Source organism: Bacillus rossius, chromosome 1 (assembly GCF_032445375.1).
Source record: "Bacillus rossius redtenbacheri isolate Brsri chromosome 1, Brsri_v3, whole genome shotgun sequence".
Classification (NCBI taxonomy): Eukaryota; Metazoa; Arthropoda; class Insecta; order Phasmatodea; family Bacillidae; genus Bacillus; species Bacillus rossius.
The window spans coordinates 189,673,488-189,695,092 of record NC_086330.1 but is presented as its reverse complement, the minus strand read 5'-3'; the positions used below and the strand labels follow the sequence as shown (position 1 = coordinate 189,695,092).

Genomic DNA, 21,605 nt, shown 5'->3' with positions numbered 1-21,605 from the left:
CAAAAAGGTTGTAGTCCAACAGTTCCGGATCGACAAATTTACTTAGACACTTCGATCCCGCAAGACATACCTATAAATAATGTAAACGTTCAGGTCCCGAAATTTTTTTCAAATAACTCAAATGGGCCTTTTTTTTTTTTTTTTTTTTACCTTTTTTTGGCTTTTCGACGTCTTGCAACAAAGCGGCTACAGGTCCCAAAATCTTTAACCCCCTGAAAGGTCCATCATAAGCATATTCTAGTTTTACGGTTTTGTACATAGCTTTATCAATTAGCACAAATTGCTTGCTGAAAACTTCATCTCCTACCTTAAATTCATTTTCCACTCGTCCTTTGTTATAATATTTATTCATTTTATTTCTAGCTTTTTGCAAACTATCAGCTGCTTCGCCCCACATTTTTTCCAGTAGACGAGGACAATGAGTACTCAAACATTTCTGATGCAAACCCCAGCAGTTAAGTAAGGGATTTGGTACATTTCTCCCCAAAAATATTTCTGACGGAGTAAATTTAGTACCGCTATGCACAGTCATGTTAAATGCTAAATTCAAAATATGGATGCTGCTGTCCCACTTACACTGATTTCGCTGATGAAAAATAGTAAGAGCGACCTTGATATTTGTATTCATTCTTTCCACTAAATTAGGATTCGGGTAATAAGGGCTGGTGATGATATGTTTGATACCCCAATCGATACACATGACTTCAAACATTTTACTAGTAAATAAGTAGCATTGTCCGACACAATCTGTTCTGGACTACCAAACAAGCTCCATACCTTACTTTCCAAAGTTTTTATAATATTTTCACTTTTCATACAAAATTTTGAAAAACCATCGACCAAGACGAGCAAACAACTGTTACCCGTTAGGGACCTTGGTAAAGCCCCAAAAATATCCAAATATACTCTCTCCCATGGTCTAGTTATAGCCTCGACAGAATACCACCCTACATTACTGTTCCTAGCTTGTTTAGTTAATTGACAGCCCTCACAGCTTTGAAAATAATCTATTATATACTTTTTCATGTTAGGCCAAAAAAATTCCTTTGAAATTTTCTCCACTGTCTTTTCTATCACTCCATGGGCTCCAACATTAGAATCATGATACTTAATACCTTATTATCATTTTTCTCACTCCCCGGGGTACAAACACTTTCTTCTCCTCATTTTTAACCCAGCATAAAACACCGTCTCTCACATCCAGGTTTTTTTGTCCCTTTTTCCCTTAAATGATATATCAAATCTTTCACTTCCTGATCCTCAGCTTGTAATTCCTGCAGATTTATAAAACCTTGGGAAATTCCCTTAAAACATTACATTCAACCTTTTCCCCATACTCCTGTTCCTTTTCCTGTTGAAATTCCTGTTCGTCGAACATACGCGATAAAGCATCCGCTACCACATTGTCATTTCCCTTTATATGTTTTAAGTCGAAACGAAAACGAGTCAGACGCATTATCCATCGCCCTATTTTGCCCAATTGACGCGGCTGGGAGAAAAGCCACGTCAAAGCCTGGTTATCTGTCCTTAATTCAAAACGATCATGCTCCAAAAAACTTTCAAACCGCTCCAAAGCAAAAATGCAGGCGAGGGCTTCTTTCTCGTATACACTATACTTTAATTCATGGCGGTTTAAGGATTTACTGGTATACATTACAGGCTTCAAACCTCCATCACGCTCTTGCAGTAACACCGCTCCTAACCCTACTCCAGAGGCGTCAACTTGGACAACTAATTTCTGTTCAAAATCAGGCAATACCAATACAGGGGGGGTGGGTAATGGCTTTTTTTTAATCTCTTAAAGCTAGATCCTCTTTTTTTTCCCACCTAAATTCTACGTCTTTCTTCATTAAATTATTTAACGGCGTGCATAGATTTTCATAATTAGGTACGAAGCGAGAAAAATAATCCAGCATCCCCAAAAATCGCATTACTCCCTTTACATTGCGAGGCGGTGGGAAATTTACTATAGGGGCTATTTTATCCCTATCCATGATTAATTCACCTTCTTTCACAACATACCCCAAAAATTTTATTTATTTTTGGCCCCAACAAATTTTTTCTGGGTTTACAGTAAAACCAGCTTCCCTTAATTTTTGAAGCACTTTTCTAATGTGCTCTAGATGTTTGTCAAAGGAGTCCAAAAAAATGCAAATATCATCTAGGAAACTGATATCAAAATCATATTGGAACTCCTGTAAAATATTACCTAATATACGGGATAAGCATTGGGCCCCAAAATTTACACCAAACGAAACTCTTCGCCATTCAAAATGCCCCCATGGTGTAACAAAACCAGTATATTTCTGGCTATCTTTGTCCAGAACACATTGATGGAAGGCAGAATTTAAATCAAGTACCGTAAAGAATTTTGCTTTACCCAAATATTGCAATATGATTTCTACCTTTGGCATGGGAGAAGGGTCTAATTTTACTCTCTCATTAAGCAAACGATAATCCAAAACTAGCCTATATTTCCCCTTTTACTTTTTATCAACTTAAAAGGCCGGTGAAGGAAAATTAGATTTAGAAGGGGTAATAATGCCATTATTAAGCAAATCACCTATAATTTCATGAAAGGCTTGCATTTTAGGGAGCGCACATTGGTACGGGGCACACTTGATGGGGGTTTCATGCATCATGACAATTTTATATGGCATTAAGGTGCACTTACCAATTTTGTTGATCGCATCATTATATTCCTCACTTAGTCTTTGTATTTGTAGAACCTGCTCCCCATTTAACCTTTCTTTCAAACCTTCCATACCTCCACAGACCACCTTCCCTCTTCGTCCATTTTCCCATAATGCTATCCTAATTGTCTCATTAAACCCAAATTTAAGTACTTTTCTCCTACAATCAACAATGGCTTGTCTTTCCACTAAAAAATCCATACCCAAAATCATTTTGTGCTCTAAGTCAGGAATTACCCAAAATTTACGTGTCCAAGACAAATGCTCCAATTTAAAATGAAGTGTTATTCTCACTTTAACCTTATGCTCAGCGCCATTAGCCAACTGTACTATCAGTTCGTCACTACATTCTGTTTTGTATTTTAAATGTTTGTTAGTGCGTACTAAATTGGCCAAAAACCCTTGCTGTGCAAAACTACAACTAGCCTCAGTATCTATTAGTCCTTCTATTTCCTCACCATACAACAGAACTTTAACACAAAGGCCTTGGGCCACTCTCGCCACTGCCAAAGCGTGCTTGTTATTAAAACGATACTTTCTAATGTCTTTTTTTAACCTACACCTTTTACTCAGGTGTCCCCTTTTATTGCAATACCCACACACACGGCTTCGTTCATCCCCTTTCTTTTTAAAACAAAAGGCTTCGAAATGCCCTTTCTTACTACAATTAAAACAATTGTTATAAACTTTTCTTCCTGTAATGTTTTTATACAAATCGGGCTTGCATTGTACAAAACCCTTAATTTTATCATATTCCTGCTTAGCATAAAAAATATTATCGACCTTTATAGCCCATTGGTTCAAATCCCCCAAATTATTTGGCCTGCCTACGAATGCACATTCATGTCTAACTGCAGGCGTAATGTTCTCCAAAATCAACGAAAGAAAATTATCATCATCTAACTTAACATCAAAAACTCTTACATTATTCACTATATCCTGTACAAACTCCACAGTACTTTCATTCTCTCGTTGGAAACGGAAAACTAATTGGGTATCAAATTTTCTTTGACCCTTTTGGGACAGAGATGCTCCCACAAATTATTTTTTACAGTGTCCCAACTAGCAAACTCTTTAATGCCAGAGGCAAACACGTCTCTAGCAATCCCGCTAAATCTACTAGAAACGCACAACAGAAATTCCTGTTCACTTTCAAAAATTTGGTTATTTTTAATGGATTCAGCACCCAAACAAAATTTAACTAATTGCTTAGGATCACTTGATTGCAAAGGAGGTAGCTTATCTAAGTCTTTGAGAAGTAATTTGCTCTGCATCATAGTAGGTAAACACGTAACTTTACCGTTTACTGACTCTACTGGGTTTTCAACTAACTCCTGATTTTTTTCCTCCTTTAATGTGAGTACTCAATTTCCTACGTAATAAATCTATATCATCATCAGCACTAGCTTCTATTCCCACAGCTTTGCAAATTAATCAACAATTGGTCCTTTTGTAACTTGTAAATCCAGGTAACTGCCATTACGTTCAAAAATGAAAAAATAAAAAAATCTAAAGCCTATGCCTAGCAGAGTGGCGCAGGTTAAAACCCGCCTTCCGACCAAATAGGAAGGGGGGTCCCGTTCCCGACTCACTCTGTGTAACTATAAATATAAAAAAAGGGAAACCTCAAATACGTAATAAGCTCTAGCAAATCTACCCAAGTGGTGAAGCAAAAAATAGGACTATATTTACACAAATTTAAGGCTAGTCTTTGGCAAGAAATAATGAAAAAGCAGGGTAATACTAAGTAGAGTTTTAATAAATCTAAATTCATTTCTAAGATTCATATAAAATTGCAAGTGAATTGGAATAGAAGTTACTGGCTTGTAATAGAACTTTTATATTGGCGGAGATATAAAGAAAAATGAAAATCATTATGTATTATAAGTTAGCGCTAAATACAAAAAGTAAACCTACTGATGCCATATGAATACATAAGACAAAAAGCACAAATATATATATATATAAAAAAATAAATAACGAAAGTTCAAGTGTCCTACTGGGGGCCGGAATTAATGTTCGCACACGCGAATAAAAAGTTTCTCGTCTTCCGGGTTGTACACGATCAGCTGTTAGCCGTGACCTACACGAAATAGTGACAGCACAGTCAAAAAAATTTTAAAATCTGATTACTAGTATAATTTCAAAAATTTATTATATTATTAAAAAAAAAGTAGCATCTGTAGACGAGTGCAGTAATAATAGGTTATGTTACAATTGACTAAAAAATTATGGTGATTCATATAATTTATTATATATATTTGATTACAGTTTATTTATATGAGAACTTGTTCATAATTATATTTAAACTTTATAGCTAAACGCCAGTTTTTAAAATTAATTACAAGTCATCTACACATGAACTGTTTCCTCGACTGTTTATAAAGTGAAGTGAAAAAATGTGGTTTTCATTGGTCATTACAACAAGAATTTCTGCAATAAAGGTTTGAAATGCCTATAAGCATAGGGACGGGGTGGGAGGCCATAGCATGGCAAGGATTGAGGAATGGTAATTGATTGCAAAGCAACTTTAATCAGTATCGTTATTTAATTAGGCCAAAAAACTAATTAAAACAAAAACAACCAATGTGGTCTACAAAATATCTAGAATCAATTACACAACAAAATGTCAAGTGAACGAGCCATTATCAAGGCCACAAAAATAGAGAACAAATTACAATTTATTAGTTACGTCGGCGAAACATTGTGCGGTTCCATTACGGACCATCAAAAGGTCACTAGGTAGACGCATTGAAAAGAGCAAAATTACAACAAAGTTGTTATGTAGGGAAAACCTACTACATAAAGCGCGTTACATGCGTAAGTTACATTTTTAAAAACAGATCAATTATGTTACGTTTTACGTACGTCGACGTCTCAGGGAAGAACAGTTACAAATAAAGTGAAGTTAAACTATTGATTTAAATCCAAACATAATTTTATAGGTGGCGATCGAAAGGGAATTTAAACAAAACAGACAAAAATTTACAAAAGCTTACATTATGGCAAGGGCCACCGCCTCACTCCAAACTTACATTTTCTTTCCCCCGAGGTCGCTCGCGCACGTCGTACAAATCTAAGCCTAACTGACTACATGCTGGATATACAAAGCTACTATAGCTCTCGAAAGAAACTAAGACGAAACCAGACTAGCTAGACGAGACAAGACAAACAAGTCCGAATAGGAGCAAGCAAGCACACGCTAGGAGGGGGAAGGAAGGAGGGGACGACGTGCCAACGCCCGCGCTGACGCGCGGATTTCGAACGAAGCGGCGATCCTGACGCTTCAGGTTAATTATTCTTGCATTTTAAAAATCTGATTACTAGTATAATTTTAAGTATTTATTATTTAATATAAAAAAAATTATTCAATTTTATTCATAAAAGTATGCAATCATTTCATCAATGTTTTGTTATGACGTTCTCACGTTAAACCTTCGTACGTAAACCGACTTTACAGACAACCAATTTTTTTTGAAGTTACACTTTTTTGGGCAAATTATAGAAAATTTATGAGAGTGAATTTTTTTGATGCGCACGCAGCATGTTAAAATAATTGACAGAAAGAAAACATGCTACGTACAAATTATGCATGATTGAAGTAATTTCATAAAATAATTATTTATTTGCATAACAAATTAAAAATTAATACATTTGTGTTTCATTTCAGTGTGTTTGTAGGTTTCATTAATAATTGAAATTTATATCGATTATTTATCTAAATGAATAATTAAATTGGTACACTGATTGAATTTAATCTTTATAACTCTGTATTATAAAAAAATTAATTAATTTATTATATTAAATTTACCTAACTTATTTATAATATACCTCCAGTTTTTTTAATTATTTTAATTCTGTTAACTATATGCACGTGGTATCAAAGTTAGTATTTATTATTTTTTATTCGGAGCGTAAAAATCATTAAGCATGCAATAGCGTACCCTCAAGAAAGGACAGTGGCATACCCACGAGGAAGGGCAGTGGATATCCACAAGTTAGGGCAGTGGCGTACCCACGAGTAAGGACAGTGGCATACCCACGAGGAAGGGGAGTGGCGTGCCAAATAGTAATCACAGTGGCGAACCCACGAGGAAGGCAGTGGCGAACCCACGAGGAAGGGCAGAGGCTTACTATTGAGGAAGGGCAGTGGCGTACCCACGAGTAAGGATAGTGGCATATCCACGAGGAAAGGGAGTGTCATACCCACGAGTAAGGGCAGTGGCGTACCCATGAGTAATAACAGTGGCATACCCACGAGGAAGGGCAGTGGAGTACCCACGAGTAAGGGCAGTGGCATAACCACGAGAAAAGCAGTGGCGTAACCTACGAGGAAGGCTAGTGGCGTACCCACAAGTAAGGACAGTGGCGTACACAAGAAGCAACGCAGTAGAGAACCACCGTAGAAGAGTAGTGGCTTACCACCGAGAAAGAGTGGTGGCATACACACGAGGAAGGGCAGTGGCATACCATTGAAAATGGGTATTGCCATACCCACATGTAAAACAGTGGCGTATCCACAAGTAAGAACAGAGGCCTACCCAAGAGTAAGGGGATGGCGTACTAACGAGAAAGGACGGTGGCGTACCCACGTGGAAGGGTAGTGCCGTACGAACGAGGAAGAGTATTTGCATACATCCCAAGAAGGGCAGTGGCGTACCCACGAGGTAGGGCAGCGGCGTACCCACGAGGAAGGGCAGTGGCATAACCACGAGAAAAGCAGTGGCGTACCTACGAGGAAGGCTAGTGGCGTACCCACAAGTAAGGACAGTGACGTACACATGAGGCAACGCAGTGGTGAACCACCGTGGAAGAGTAGTGGCTTACCACCGAGAAAGAGTGGTGGCATACACACGAGGAAGGGCAGTGGCATACCCACGAGGAAAGACAGTGGCAAACCCACGAGTAAGAACAGTGGCATACCATTGTGAAAGGGTATTGGCATACCCACATGTAAAAAAGTGGCGTACCCACTAGTAACAAAGTGGCGTACCCACGAGTAAGGGCAGTGGCGTACCCACTAGTAACAAAGTGGCGTACCCACGAGTAAGGGCAATGGCGTACCCACTAGAAAAGTTAGTGGCGTACCCACGAGGAAGGGTAGTGGCGTACCAGAGGAAGAGTATTTGTATAACTACCAAGAAGGGCAGTGGCGTACCCACGAGGAAGGGCAGTGGCGTAAACACGAGAAAAGGCAGTAGCGTACCTACGAGAAAGGACAGTGGCTTACACAGAAGAAAGGGCAGTGGCGTACCAACAAGAAAGGGCAGTGGCGTACCAATGAGGAAGAGTAGTTGCATACCCTGAAGGAGGGGCAGTAGCATACACACGAGAAAGGAATGTGGCGTACCCACAACGAAAGAAGTGGCATACCCACGAAGGAGAGTAGTGACGTAACCACGAGGAAGGACAGTTGCGTACCCACGAGTAACAGCAGTGGCGTACCCACGAGAAAGGAATGTGGTGTACCCACAACGAAAGAAGTGGCATACCCACGAAGGAGAGTAGTGACGTAACCACGAGAAAGGACAGTTTCGTACCCACGAGTAACAGCAGTGGCGTACCCACGAGAAAGGGCAGTGGCGTACCCACGAGAAGGGACAGTGGCGAACCCACGAGTAAGGGCAGTGGCGTACCCACGAGTAAGAGCAGTGGAGTACCCACGAGAAAGGGCAGTGGCGTATCCACGAGAAAGGGTCGTGGCGTACACACGAGGATGGATTGTGGCGTACCCACGTGGAAGGGAATTGGCATTCCCACATTTAAAACATTAGCGTATCCACGAGTAAGAACATTGGCATACCCACGAGTAAGGGCAGTGGCGTACCCACGAGAAAGTGCAGTGGCGTACCCACGAGGAAGGGTATTGGCGTACCAACGAGGAAGAGTATTTGCATACCCACCAAGAAGGGCATTGGAGTCCTTTCGAGGAAGAGCAGTGGCGTACACACGAGAAAATACAGTGGCGTACACGCGAGAAAGGGCAGTGGCGTACCCACAAGAAAGGCTAGTGGCATACCAACGAGGATGAGTAGTTGCATATCCAGGAGGAAGGACAGTGGAATACCCGCGAGAAATGATAGTGGCATACCCATGATTAAAACAGTGGCATACCCACGAGGAAGAGTAGTGACCTATCCAAGAGAAAGGACAAAGGCGTACCCACGAGAAAAGAGAGTGCCTTACCGACGAGTAAGGGCTAAGGCATACCCACCAGAAAGGACAGTGGCGAACCCACGAATAAGAGCAGTGGCGTACCCTAGTGTAACAGCAGTGACGTACCCATAAAAAAGGACAGTGGCGAAACCCACGATTGAACAGTTGCGTTCCCACGAGAAAGTATCGTGGCATACACACGAGGAAGGATAGTGGCGTATCCACGAGGAAGGGCAGTGGTGTACACACGAGAAAGGGCACTGGTGTACCCACGAGGAAGGGTACTGGTTTACCAACTAGGAAGAGTAGTGGCATACACATGATAAAGGGAAGTGGCCTACCCACTAGAAAGTACAGTGGCGTATTCACAAGGAAGAGTAGTGGCGTAAAAATAAAAAGGATAGTGGTGTACTCACGAGAAAGGGCAGTGGCCTACACAGGAGAAAAGGCAGTGGTTTACCCACGATTAAGGGCAGTGGTGTACCATGAGGAAGGGTAGTGTCGTACCAATGAGGAAGAGTAGTTGCATACCTATGGAGAAGGGCAGTGGCATAACCATGAGGAAAGCAAAGGCATACCCACAAGAAATAGTAGTTACAAAACCACGAGAAAGGACAATGGCGTACCAACGAGAAAAGACAATGGCTTACACACGAGAAAGGGCAGTGGTTTACCCACGAGAAACGAAAGTAGCGTACCCAATAAAAAGGGCAGTGGCGTACACACGAGAAATGGCAGTGGTGTACCCACGAGAATCGGTATTGGCATAACAAAGAGAAAGAGTAGTGCCATACCCACCAGGAAGACCAGTAGCATACCCACGTGGAAGGGCAGTCGCAAACCCACGAGTAAGGACAGTGGCATACCATTGAGGAAGGGCAGTGGTAAACCCACATGTAAAATAGTGGCATACCCACGAGTAAGGACAGTGACGTATCCACAAGTAAGGACAGTGGGGTACCAACCAGTAAGAACAGTGGGATATCATTGAGGAATGGCAGTGGTATACCCAAATGTAAAACATTGGCATACCCTCGAGTAAGGAAATTGGCTTACCCCCGAATAAGGGCAGTAACGAATCACGAGAAAGGGCAGTGGCGTACCCACGAGGAAAGACTGTGGTGGACCAACGAAGAAGAGTAGTTGCATACCCAAGTAGAAAGGCAGTGGCGTACCTAATAGGAAGGGCAGTGGCGTACCTAATAGGAAGGGCAGTGGCGTACCCACGAGAAAGGACAGTGACGTAACCACGAGATGGGAAAGTGGCGTACCCACGAGTAAAGACAGTGGCTTACCTACGTGTAAGGGCAGTGGCTTATCTACGAGTAAGAGCAGTGGCGTACCCACGTGTAACGGCAGTGGCGTACACATGAGAAAGGATAGTAAGTAAGAGCTGTGTCATACCCACGAGGAAGGGTAGTGGCATACCAACGAGGAAGATTAGTGGCATACCCACGAGGAAGGGCAGAGGCATAGCCACGAGAAAGGACAGTGCCTAACCCACAAGGAAGAGTAGTGCCGTACACACGAGAAAGGACAGTGGCGTAACCATGAGAAAGGGCAGTGGCGTACCTACGAGGAAGGATAGTGGTGTTTCCGATAGGAAGGGAAGTGGCGTATACACGAGAAAGGGCAGTAGCATACCCACGAGAAAGGAAAGTGGCGTACTGTGCCGGAAATTAGGCATTTCGACACCTTTTTTAAATTTTTACTATAATTTTAAATTAATTTGGGAAATTGTATTTTTTTTTAATTTATCTGGTTACATAAGGGTGTAGTTTTTTTTTAAGTCGACTGAACCCGACTTGCCCCTGGTCGACCTTAATGCGTGCAAACTCCGACAGAGGGAAGTCTTTTACGATAGTTCACTTCGGGCCGGACGACGAGAGTTGCCGAAGGTTTCCGACGCCCCTCCACCCTCCAGGGCAAGGTCCTTGTTTGAATTAGCGACGCGGCGCGGATGTGAGGGGACTCTTGCTCTGCACTCTGGAACGACCGCGTCGGTAGACCGCTGATCGTGTTTCGGGCTCCGTCCAGTTAATCAAAGCTGACGCCGAGCAGCAGTACTAAGATGTAGTCCGATCAGAAAAGGGATGTTTCCCTATTTACCTTTTGGTTTTTAATTTTAGTCATCTCAGCATAGCCTCTACGTAGTAATCCTAGTTTCTCCGCGGACCAAATTTCTTGTCTGGTGCCGCATATATTTTTTTCTTTTAACCGCGACGTCGGCCGCGCATCACCCTCCATCTACCAGGCGACATGGCTGTGCCTAACAACTTCTACCCTGTTTTGGTAAGTTCTCTCTTCGGTCCTTTTGAAGTTTGTCTCTCTTGCAGTCGTTTTCTGACCCGACCTTGTTCTGTCTGTGGTGCAGATCTAATTTATTTTGGTTTGGTCTGTCCACAGACAGGGTCCTAGCCCCCCCCCCCCCCACCAAAGAGAAAGAACCCATCATGGGGAACAAAGCAAGCCCGGCGACCTCCAATTTTGAATTGGTGGTTTCGCCAGTGGAAGCCCTCTCTCCCGGCCTTTTCGCCATCAGCTACGAACCGCAAGAAAATCTTCAGTTCGTGAGAGCGAGTGCCAGTGAAAGTTTTATTTTGTAAATTTCCAAATGTAATTTCAAATATCAGATTAGAACCAGTTTAACAGTTTTGGTCTCTTCAGCCATCTCGAAATTGTATATGTGAAATTTTTATAACTAACCAATGATAAGCTTATATGGCGATTACAGATTATTGTAAAATGTTAAAACTTTACGGTTTCTTTAAGAATAATGTGTTGGAAAAATAATTTTCTATTCGCGGCCCGGGTCGGCAAATGATTAGGTAAACTAAGCTCTCTTTAATAATGGTTAAATGATAGAAGTATTTTCTCTTTATAGCTTGTAACAGAAAATCTTGAAAACAAACTTTGACCTTAAATAAAAGGATGCCTATAAACGTAACTGTTTATTTTTATTACTTAAGGCAATAACGATCCACACTAAAATCCCAAGTCTTGATAGGGAGTTTACAAATTTTGTTTGGACCCACCCCGTGTCCGCCTCTGATGTTTAAACTTTGTTCTTAATTATTTATTTTCTGCCTGCCACTTCCAAGGCCTGTTTTGTCGACATCTTGTCAATATTAATAAATAGTAATAACAAGGACACGAGTGGCGTTTCAATTGGTAGCAGAGCATGGTTTCGTCTATAGGCATACCTGAATAGGCATACGTAAAAAAAAATTTTTTTGAAAAGGTTTAAATTTTGTTTGGTACTTAGGCCTGTTTTGTATGATATATTGTAAGCTGGAGCTGGCACCAAACAAGTTTCTTGTGCTTCTTTAAATGTTTTAAATTAATTTTTCTCGTAGTTTTTCACGTGCGGTGAACGTCGTAGCTTCCAACGCCCACGCAAGCTTGCGCGAGGTGCCGCGCGACGCCGGGCGAGCAAGCGCCTGCCTTATCGCTTGTAACTCTACCGGCCGTCGACGCCTGTCTCTCCCCCCTTCCCCTTCCAGAGGCCCTGCAGATGCCCAGGGCCGCGTTATCTTATTCGTACCCTCTTCAGGGGTACCCAAAGTCCATCTCCCCGGTAACTTTTCGTCTCATTAGCGCAAGACGATCGCCCGCGACATGATTTTTAAATTTATGCCCAGTAAATCCTGGAGAGTAAAGCTTCACGTGAGCCACTGTTTAGTTCACGTTTTTTCTGATAGCCATGTGGTTGCTGCCATGTTGTTACATCCCCTCCTCGTTCCACGCCATGCGGACTGTGTCGCCCGCCGGCGCGGCGTCTTATCTTCTAGGGCTGACCAAAGCTGACGTCTCTGTAGTGACGCCGAATTTTGTTTATCTCCGCCTGCCGTAGTTTCTTTACGACGGAGAATTATCTAAATTATCGTTTGCTACTGTCGTCCCGCAGTAGTTAGCTAAAAGTATTTTAAATTTAAGGATTAAGTTTAGTGGTAAACAAATAACTATACGTTATGAGTATCTTTTTTATCTGGTACCAATATCTTTACTAATTAACACGCAAGTAATAGTTAAACATAGATTTCTAATATACCTACGTTTCAAGGGCTTCCCTCCTCCATCATAATATTTATTTCAACCTATACTTAAAGACATTTGCTTTATAAAAATTTCACTTCTTACATTGTTAAAGTAGTAATACTTGAAAACATAATATAGTAATAAAATAAAAATATAATCAAGCATATTAAAAAAAGTATTTCACCGAAATTAAGCACCTACGGGTTGACTAGCCTCATTTCATATTCATACTAATCACCGAGAGTGGTGAAATACTTTTCAACCTCCAACGAGAGGTCCACTAAATTCATTTGTGTCTGTTTAAGCATCCCATTTATAGGCTAGCACACTCTAGGTAATTTAAGATACTTTAATTGTTAATTTTTACATACTTAAGTTCAGTCTTTAGCAAACTGACTTACGTAAATAGTTTTAATTTTTAATTTTTTTTTTACGCTGTAATACTTCTCTGATGCCTTTTGAATTTTCATGAATTTTGTCCAGCGATTTATTTATCTAGTGAATTTTTGATTATATTCAATTTTTTTAATAAATAATAAGCAAGAATAATTTTTGTAGTAATTTTTTTTAACTGACTTTTGATTTAACAAAGTTTATATTTTTTTATTTTCCTTGTACGTAAATGTGATGTACAGCGACGTATATAGAGTCTGAGCACAGAAGCTGTCACATCTAGCCATTTTTTATTTTATCTTTTGCATTCTACCCCCAAAGTCGTATTTGTTCTACACCGTTAATGATCACATTGTTTATTTAAGTAAGAGCTACGTGACTTCCAGACGGTAAACTGGTTTCTTTTATATGTGTTTTCAAAAGTAGGACTTAGGTCAAGCTGGCCACAGTGCAGCACAAAAATCAGTCCTCTGAGCCAACGAGCCAAGACTGGGTCCTCTGGGTGAAATATCCCATGACCACTGGAGTGAACCCTGGGTCATTTCCCAGCACTCTACTTTGGACGACCTGTCCAACCCTCCCTTACTGGCAGTGTGAAATCTATCAGCAGTCATGGAAGGTCGAACCGCTCAATTGTAATGCACCCCTTTTTAGACTTTTTTAATATATTTTTATTGCGATTTATATTTATTTTTAAATAATTTAAATTTGAGTGCGAAGAGAAGTTAATTTTGTTTTGCAGAAAACTTTTAAAAAAATAGGTATTCAATTAATTATATTAAAAACATCAGAGTTGTTGAGGCTGATATCCCTAAAAGCAAAATATACAAGGCAGTCATCACTCTATAAGATTACATATTTAAAACGTACATTATATTTCTGACTCATTTCATTAACTTTAATAAGAGGTATAATCAAAGCTATTATTAATAATATTCCTAAATTCATTCAAAGTATTTTTACCCTTTTCAAATTTATTAATGTGGTTGATCGTTTTGGGTCTCGAACCCAGTTTAGCTTGGGGAAAAAACACCCTCGTAGGTCCTATTGCTCCGGCCTGTTGGTCTGATCAACCATCAGTGCACGGACATACGGAGCCTACGTTAGCTAAGATCCGTAGATTCCGGGACCGAGGTGTTGCTTCGCTTTTAGCAAGCATCAAGTCTTCTCCATAGCCTGATTGAGCAGGGCTAAGTCCCAATGCCTTCGGCTTCTTGTGGAAAGATGTTTTGTACAGGGGTTTTAATTCCCATTCTAGTTTTAAGTTACAAGGAGTGTATAGTCTCCATTTTATATTGAGTGCAAGGACGCAGATACCTTTTTCGCCTCAGTGGCCTTATGGCCTCCCTCACAGTGCCCAACAGATGGAATCTACAGCTTGTCCAATCATCGAGATCAACCACGTCTAAATTTCACGTCATTAATTTAGTACCCACTAAAGTTTATAATATTAACAGTATTTCAAGTTCACAGAGCCATGTTTTAATTCATGATACCCTACGAAGTCCAAATACCTTGGAAAACCTGATCTTGAGACGTAACTGCGCCGCGCGCGCGCGATAAAAGTTAGTAGTGGGATACAGGCGAACCAGGTTACTCGCCTAACTAGAAGTGTTTTATTTTCCCTACATGCTCCGCATTCAAGCGGGAGAGTATGTGCCGGAAATTAGGCATTTCGACACCTTTTTTAAATTTTTACTATAATTTTAAATTAATTTGGGAAATTGTATTTTTTTTAATTTATCTGGTTACATAAGGGTGTAGTTTTTTTTTAAGTCGACTGAACCCGACTTGCCCCTGGTCGACCTTAATGCGTGCAAACTCCGACAGAGGGAAGTCTTTTACGATAGTTCACTTCGGGCCGGACGACGAGAGTTGCCGAAGGTTTCCGACGCCCCTCCACCCTCCAGGGCAAGGTCCTTGTTTGAATTAGCGAAGCGGCGCGGATGTGAGGGGAGGGACTCTTGCTCTGCACTCTGGAACGACCGCGTCGGTAGACCGCTGATCGTGTTTCGGGCTCCGTCCAGTTAATCAAAGCTGACGCCGAGCAGCAGTACTAAGATGTAGTCCGATCAGAAAAGGGATGTTTCCCTATTTACCTTTTGGTTTTTAATTTTAGTCATCTCAGCATAGCCTCTACGTAGTAATCCTAGTTTCTCCGCGGACCAAATTTCTTGTCTGGTGCCGCATATATTTTTTTCTTTTAACCGCGACGTCGGCCGCGCATCACCCTCCATCTACCAGGCGACATGGCTGTGCCTAACAACTTCTACCCTGTTTTGGTAAGTTCTCTCTTCGGTCCTTTTGAAGTTTGTCTCTCTTGCGGTCGTTTTCTGACCCGACCTTGTTCTGTCTGTGGTGCAGATCTAATTTATTTTGGTTTGGTCTGTCCACAGACAGGGTCCTAGCCCCCCCCCCCCCCCTCCAAAGAGAAAGAACCCATCATGGGGAACAAAGCAAGCCCGGCGACCTCCAATTTTGAATTGGTGGTTTCGCCAGTGGAAGCCCTCTCTCCCGGCCTTTTCGCCATCAGCTACGAACCGCAAGAAAATCTTCAGTTCGTGAGAGCGAGTGCCAGTGAAAGTTTTATTTTGTAAATTTCCAAATGTAATTTCAAATATCAGATTAGAACCAGTTTAACAGTTTTGGTCTCTTCAGCCATCTCGAAATTGTATATGTGAAATTTTTATAACTAACCAATGAAAGCTTATATGGCGATTACAGATTATTGTAAAATGTTAAAACTTTACGGTTTCTTTAAGAATAATGTGTTGGAAAAATAATTTTCTATTCGCGGCCCGGGTCGGCAAATGATTAGGTAAACTAAGCTCTCTTTAATAATGGTTAAATGATAGAAGTATTTTCTCTTTATAGCTTGTAACAGAAAATCTTGAAAACAAACTTTGACCTTAAATAAAAGGATGCCTATAAACGTAACTGTTTATTTTTATTACTTAAGGCAATAACGATCCACAATAAACTCCCAAGTCTTGATAGGGAGTTTACAAATTTTGTTTGGACCCACCCCGTGTCCGCCTCTGATGTTTAAACTTTGTTCTTAATTATTTATTTTCTGCCCGCCACTTCCAAGGCCTGTTTTGTCGACATCTTTTCAATATTAATAAATAGTAATAACAAGGACACGAGTGGCGTTTCAGTACCAACGAGTAAGGTAAGTGGCGTACTTACGAGGACGGGTAGTGGCGTACTAACGAGGTAGAATAGTGGCATACCAATGAATAAGGGCAGTGGCATAACCACGAGTAAGGGCAGTGGCGTACCCAAGAGAAAGTGCAGTGTCGTACAAACGGGGAAGGGTAGTGGTTTACCAACGAGGAAAAGTATTGGCATACCCACTAGGATGGGCAGTGGCATACCAACGAGGAAGGGATTTGGTATACCACCCATGAGTAAGGACATCGACATACCCATGAGTAAAGACATTGGTGTACCAACGAGTAAGAACAGTGGTTTACCCACGAGTAAGGTAAGTTGCGTACGCACGAAAAAGGCAGTGGCGTACCTACGAGGAAGGATAGAGGCGTACCCAAGTCGAAGGGCAGAGGAGAACACCCTAGAAAGGGCAGTGGTGTACCCACGAGAAAGGACAGTGGCATGCCCACGAGTAAAGACAGTGGTTTAATTACAAATAATGGCAATAGAGTACCCATGGGAAAGGACAGTGGGGTATCCACGAAAAAGTACAGTGGCATACCCTCAAGTAAGGTCAGTGGCGTGCCCTCGATTAAGGGCAGTGGCGTACCCACGAGGAAGGGCAGTGGCGTTCCTACGAAGAATGGGCTTAGGCGTACCCACGAGGAAATATAGTGGCTAACCACGAGGAAGGACAGTGGCAAACACACGAGAAAGGGCAGTGGCATTCCCACTGGGTGGGTTAGTGGCGTACCCACGAGAAAGGAAAGTGGCGTACCAAAGAGGAATATAGTTGTATACCCACGAGGGAGGGCATTGGCGCACCCACGAGGAAGAACAGTGGCGTACACATGAGAAAGGGCAGTGTCTTACCTACGAGAAAGGGAAGTGGCGTACCTACGAAGTTGGCTAGTGGCTTACCAACGAAGTAGAGTAGTGGCATACCCACGAGGAAGGGCAGTGGCATACCCACGTATAAGGTCAGTGGAGTACCCACGAGAAAGGACAGTGGTGTATCCAAGAGAAAAAACAGTGGCGTACCCACCAGAAAGTACAGTGGCGTACCCAGTAGTAAGGGGGTTAGCGTAAAATGAGGAAGGGTGGTAGCGTACCTAACGTGGAAGTTTGGTGGCATACCCACGAGTAAGGGCAGTGGCATACCCATGAGGAAGAGCTTTTGTGTATCGACGTGTAAGGACAGTTCTGTATCCACGAGTGAGTTAAGTGGTGTAACCACGAGTATGGGCAGTGGCATACCTACGAAGTATGAGCAGTGGTGTGTCCACGAGTTAGGGCAGTGGAATACCATAAGGAAGGGCAGTGGCAAACCCATAAGTATGGACAGTAGCATACCCACATGAACGGGCAGCGGCGTACCCATGAGGATGAGCAATGGCGTAACCACGAGGATAGCAGTGGAGTACCCACGAATAAGAGCAGTAGCATACCCACCAGTAAGGGCAGTCGTGTACCCACAATTATGGACAGTAGCATACCCACATGAAAGGGAAGATGCTTACCCACAAGTAAGGGCAGTGGCATACCCACGAGGAAAGGTACGGCATACCTACGAGGAACAGTAATGACACCCACCAAAAAGGACAATGGCTGACCCACTAGAAAGGATAGTGGCTTACCCACCAGTAAGGGCAGTCGAGTACCCAAGCGTAACATCAGTGGCGTACCTACGAGAAAGGGCAGTGACGTACCCACGATAAAGGACAGTGGCGTCACAACGAGTAAGGGAAGTGGCGTACTTACGAAAAGGGTAATGGCATACCAACGAGTTGGAATATTGGCATACCCATGAAGATAGGCAATGGCATACACACAAGTAAGGGTAGTAGCGTACCCATGAGTAACGACAGTGTCGTACCCATGAGAAAGGACAGTGGTCTACACACGAGAAAAGGCAGTGGCGTACCCACGAGAAAATGCATTGGCGTACCCACAAGAAAGTCCAGTGGCGCACCCACAAGGAAGAGCTGTTGACGTACTCACGAAAAGGGCATTGGCATACCCACGAGAATGGACAATCGCGTACCAACGAGTAAGGGAAATGGCGTACCTACGAGGAAGGATAGTGGCGTACCCATTAGGAGGGGAAGTGGCGTACCCACGAGGAAGGGCAGTGGCATACCCATGTGGAAAGGCAGTGGCATACCTACGAGGAAGGATAATGACGTTACTTCGAGTATGAGTAGTTGCGTACCAACGAGAAAGGGCAGTAGCAAACCCACTAGAAATGACAGTGGTGTACCCACTAGGAAGGGTAGTGGCTTACCCATGTGATAGGTTAGTTGTGGACCTACGAGGAAGGGTAGTAGCATACCAACTAATATTATTAGAAGCATACACACTAGGAAGGGCATTGGCGTACCCACGAGGAAGCATAGAGGCGTATTAACGAGAAAGAGTATTTCATACCCACGAATAATGGCAGTGGCGTACCCAATATAAAGGCCAGTGGCGTACATACGAGTAATGGCAGTGGCGTACCCACGAAGAAAGGTCAGTGGCGTACCCACCAGAAGAGACAGTGGCGTACATAGGAGTAAGGGTAGTGACGTACCCACGAGGAAATGTAGTGAAGTACCAACAAGGAATATTAGTGGCATACCCACTAGGAAGGGCATTTTCATACCCACGAGGAAGGGTTTTGGTATAGCCATGAGTAAGGACAGTGGAATGCCCACGAGTAAGGACAGTGGCGTTACCACGAGAAAGGACAGTGGTGTACCTACTTGTTGGGCCAGTGGCGTAGCCACGAGGAAAGATAGTAGCGTACCCAGGAGGAAGGGCAGTGGCGTACACACTAGAAATGGCAGTGGTGTACCCACGAGAAAGGACAGTGGCCTACACACATAGTGATGTACTCACGATAAAGGAAAGTGGCGTACCAACGAGGAAGGGCAGTGGCATAAGCTAGTGGAGGGGAAGTGGCCTACCTACGAGGAAGGGTAATGCCGTTCTTTCGAGTATGAGTAGTGGCGTACCAACGAGGAAGGGCAGTAGCGTACCCACTATAAATGACAGTGGTGTACTCACTTGGAAGGGTAGGGGCTTACCCACGAGAAAGGGCAGAGGCAGACCCACGAGGTAGGGTAGTGGCGCACCAACTAGGCTTATTAGTGGCATACCCACTAGGAAGGGCATTGGCATACTCACGAGGAAGGGCTTTGGTGTACCCAAGAGTAAGAACAGTGGAATGCCCAAGAGTAAGACACAGTGGCGTTACCCCGAGAAAGGACAGTGGCGTACCTACGAGAAAGGCCAGTGGCGTACCCACGAGAAAGAGCAGTGGTGTACCCTCGAGAAAGTGTAGTGCTAAACCCACGAGGAAGGGCAGTGGCATATCAACGAGAAAGAACATTGGCGTACTCACGAGGATAGCAGTGGCATACCCACGAGGAAGGGTAGTGGTATACCAACGAGAAAGGACAGTGGTGTACCCACGAGTAAGGGCAGTGGCGTACCCACGGGGGTAGTGGCGTACCATCGAGGAAGAGTAGTGGCATACCCACGAATAAGGGCAGTGGCATACCAACCAGAAATTACATTGGCGTACCCATGATGATAGCAGTGGCATACCCACGAGGAAGAGTAGTGGTATACCCACGAGAAAGGACAGTGGCGTACCCACGAGAAAGGGTTCTGGCGTACACACGAGAAAGAACAGTGGCGTACCCACGAGAAAGGACAGTGGCGTACCCACGAGGAAGATTAGTGGCGTACCCACGCGGAAGGGCATTGGCGTACCCACGAGTAAGGTTAGACGCTTACCCACGAGGAAGGGCAGTGGTGTTCCCACGAGGAATGGGCAGTTGCGTCCCACGAGGAAGGGAAGTGGCATACCCACATAGATGGGTATTGGACTACTCACGTGGAGTTGCAAAGTGGGAATGGATTAGTGTAGCAGTTAGTCACTGAGTTTTATACAAATTAAATTAAAATTAACATTTATAATATCGATTTATTTTCATATTTAATTAAAATATATCTAGATTATTTTACTAAATTAAAAGTTTTTTATTTTATTCATGTGTTTTAAAAGGCTATATATATTTACTCTCATCGCTTTTCACTGACTGTCTTACTACAAAGAGATATGTTTACCTTAGAGACAAGCGTATCATGAAGTACTATTATAAGCCTACTCCATACAGATGTGCATAAAAATAAAATGGATTTGTACAATAGAGTAACATTTGAAATACATTCACATCGGTGGAACATGTCTCACAAATATATATGCTTATAATGACTACAAATGCTTATATCTTAGAAAAATTAGCTCCCAACGAAAACTGTGAATATTTTTTTTTTTTTTAAATAAAAATTTGCATTACTGGGAATCTTTTAATGATATTATGAATTTTGTTCTTATACCCTTTCGAAAATCTTTTTTTTAATATGCTTATAAATTTCAGTTTATAATTTTATAATAAACTGTTGATATTTTGGTATTTAGTGTTTTCATATGTTTGTATGCCTGAAGGTTTTTTTTGGCATATTTGTTTGTTTGTATTATGTTCTTTTTTTGTGGTCACTTAATTTCTTGCTGCTAAAATTTTCGGTAAATAGCACAGATGTAATTTATATAAGTATTTTTTTGATGTGACAACGTCTAATAGATCGATGAACGTTGGCTGCACGCACGAAAAATTTTCCCACTACGGATGTCCCACTACGGAAGTCCCACTACGGATGTGTCCTTTTTTTTTCCTAACCTAACTAAAAATTAAGTGTGTTTGGGAGGGGTCCGGGTTAGGGAGGGACCTAAGTGCGTCTCAGGCTGAAACCTATCACGCCTTAGTCATGCTGGGATGAGCCATGCAGGGAGAGGGTCACATGCATCGTGTGCTAGATGTGTCCTGTTGGCATCTCTCTGGTATGTTGCGGACGGTACAGAGAACTCGGCTCGCACGTGGTGGCGGCGTACTGCTCAGGTTTCACCCCGCTATGCTGCAGGGATAGGCTGGTCGCACCGGTTGGATCACGCCTGCGCATATCGCCACACACGGCTTGCGGCAGACGACAACATAGCAGGGTTCGAGGTTATTGTTGTGTACCGCGCCACGGGAGTATATTTGCAAGCAAATGGTGTTCTTACAAGTACGTATTATTTTAATTACTAGTGTAAATCTGTTTGTTTGAACAGTGTTGTATGAG

At 42.5% G+C, this 21,605-nt stretch overlaps 1 protein-coding gene and 2 long non-coding RNA genes across 4 annotated transcripts in view; 2 read left to right on the top strand and 1 right to left on the bottom strand.

Moving 5' to 3' along the window:
- The window catches only part of LOC134527159 (bumetanide-sensitive sodium-(potassium)-chloride cotransporter-like), a 940,416-nt gene that overhangs the window by 401,771 nt on the left and 517,040 nt on the right, over positions 1-21,605 (top strand). The gene's annotated exons all lie outside the window — the stretch shown is intronic.
- LOC134527161 (uncharacterized) overlaps positions 1-21,605 on the bottom strand; it is a 264,791-nt gene that overhangs the window by 162,058 nt on the left and 81,128 nt on the right. The gene's annotated exons all lie outside the window — the stretch shown is intronic.
- On the top strand, positions 10,528-16,217 carry LOC134527160 (uncharacterized). The gene is made up of 2 exons (XR_010074106.1): positions 10,528-15,562; positions 15,677-16,217. It is a non-coding gene; the product is annotated as an uncharacterized LOC134527160 (long non-coding RNA).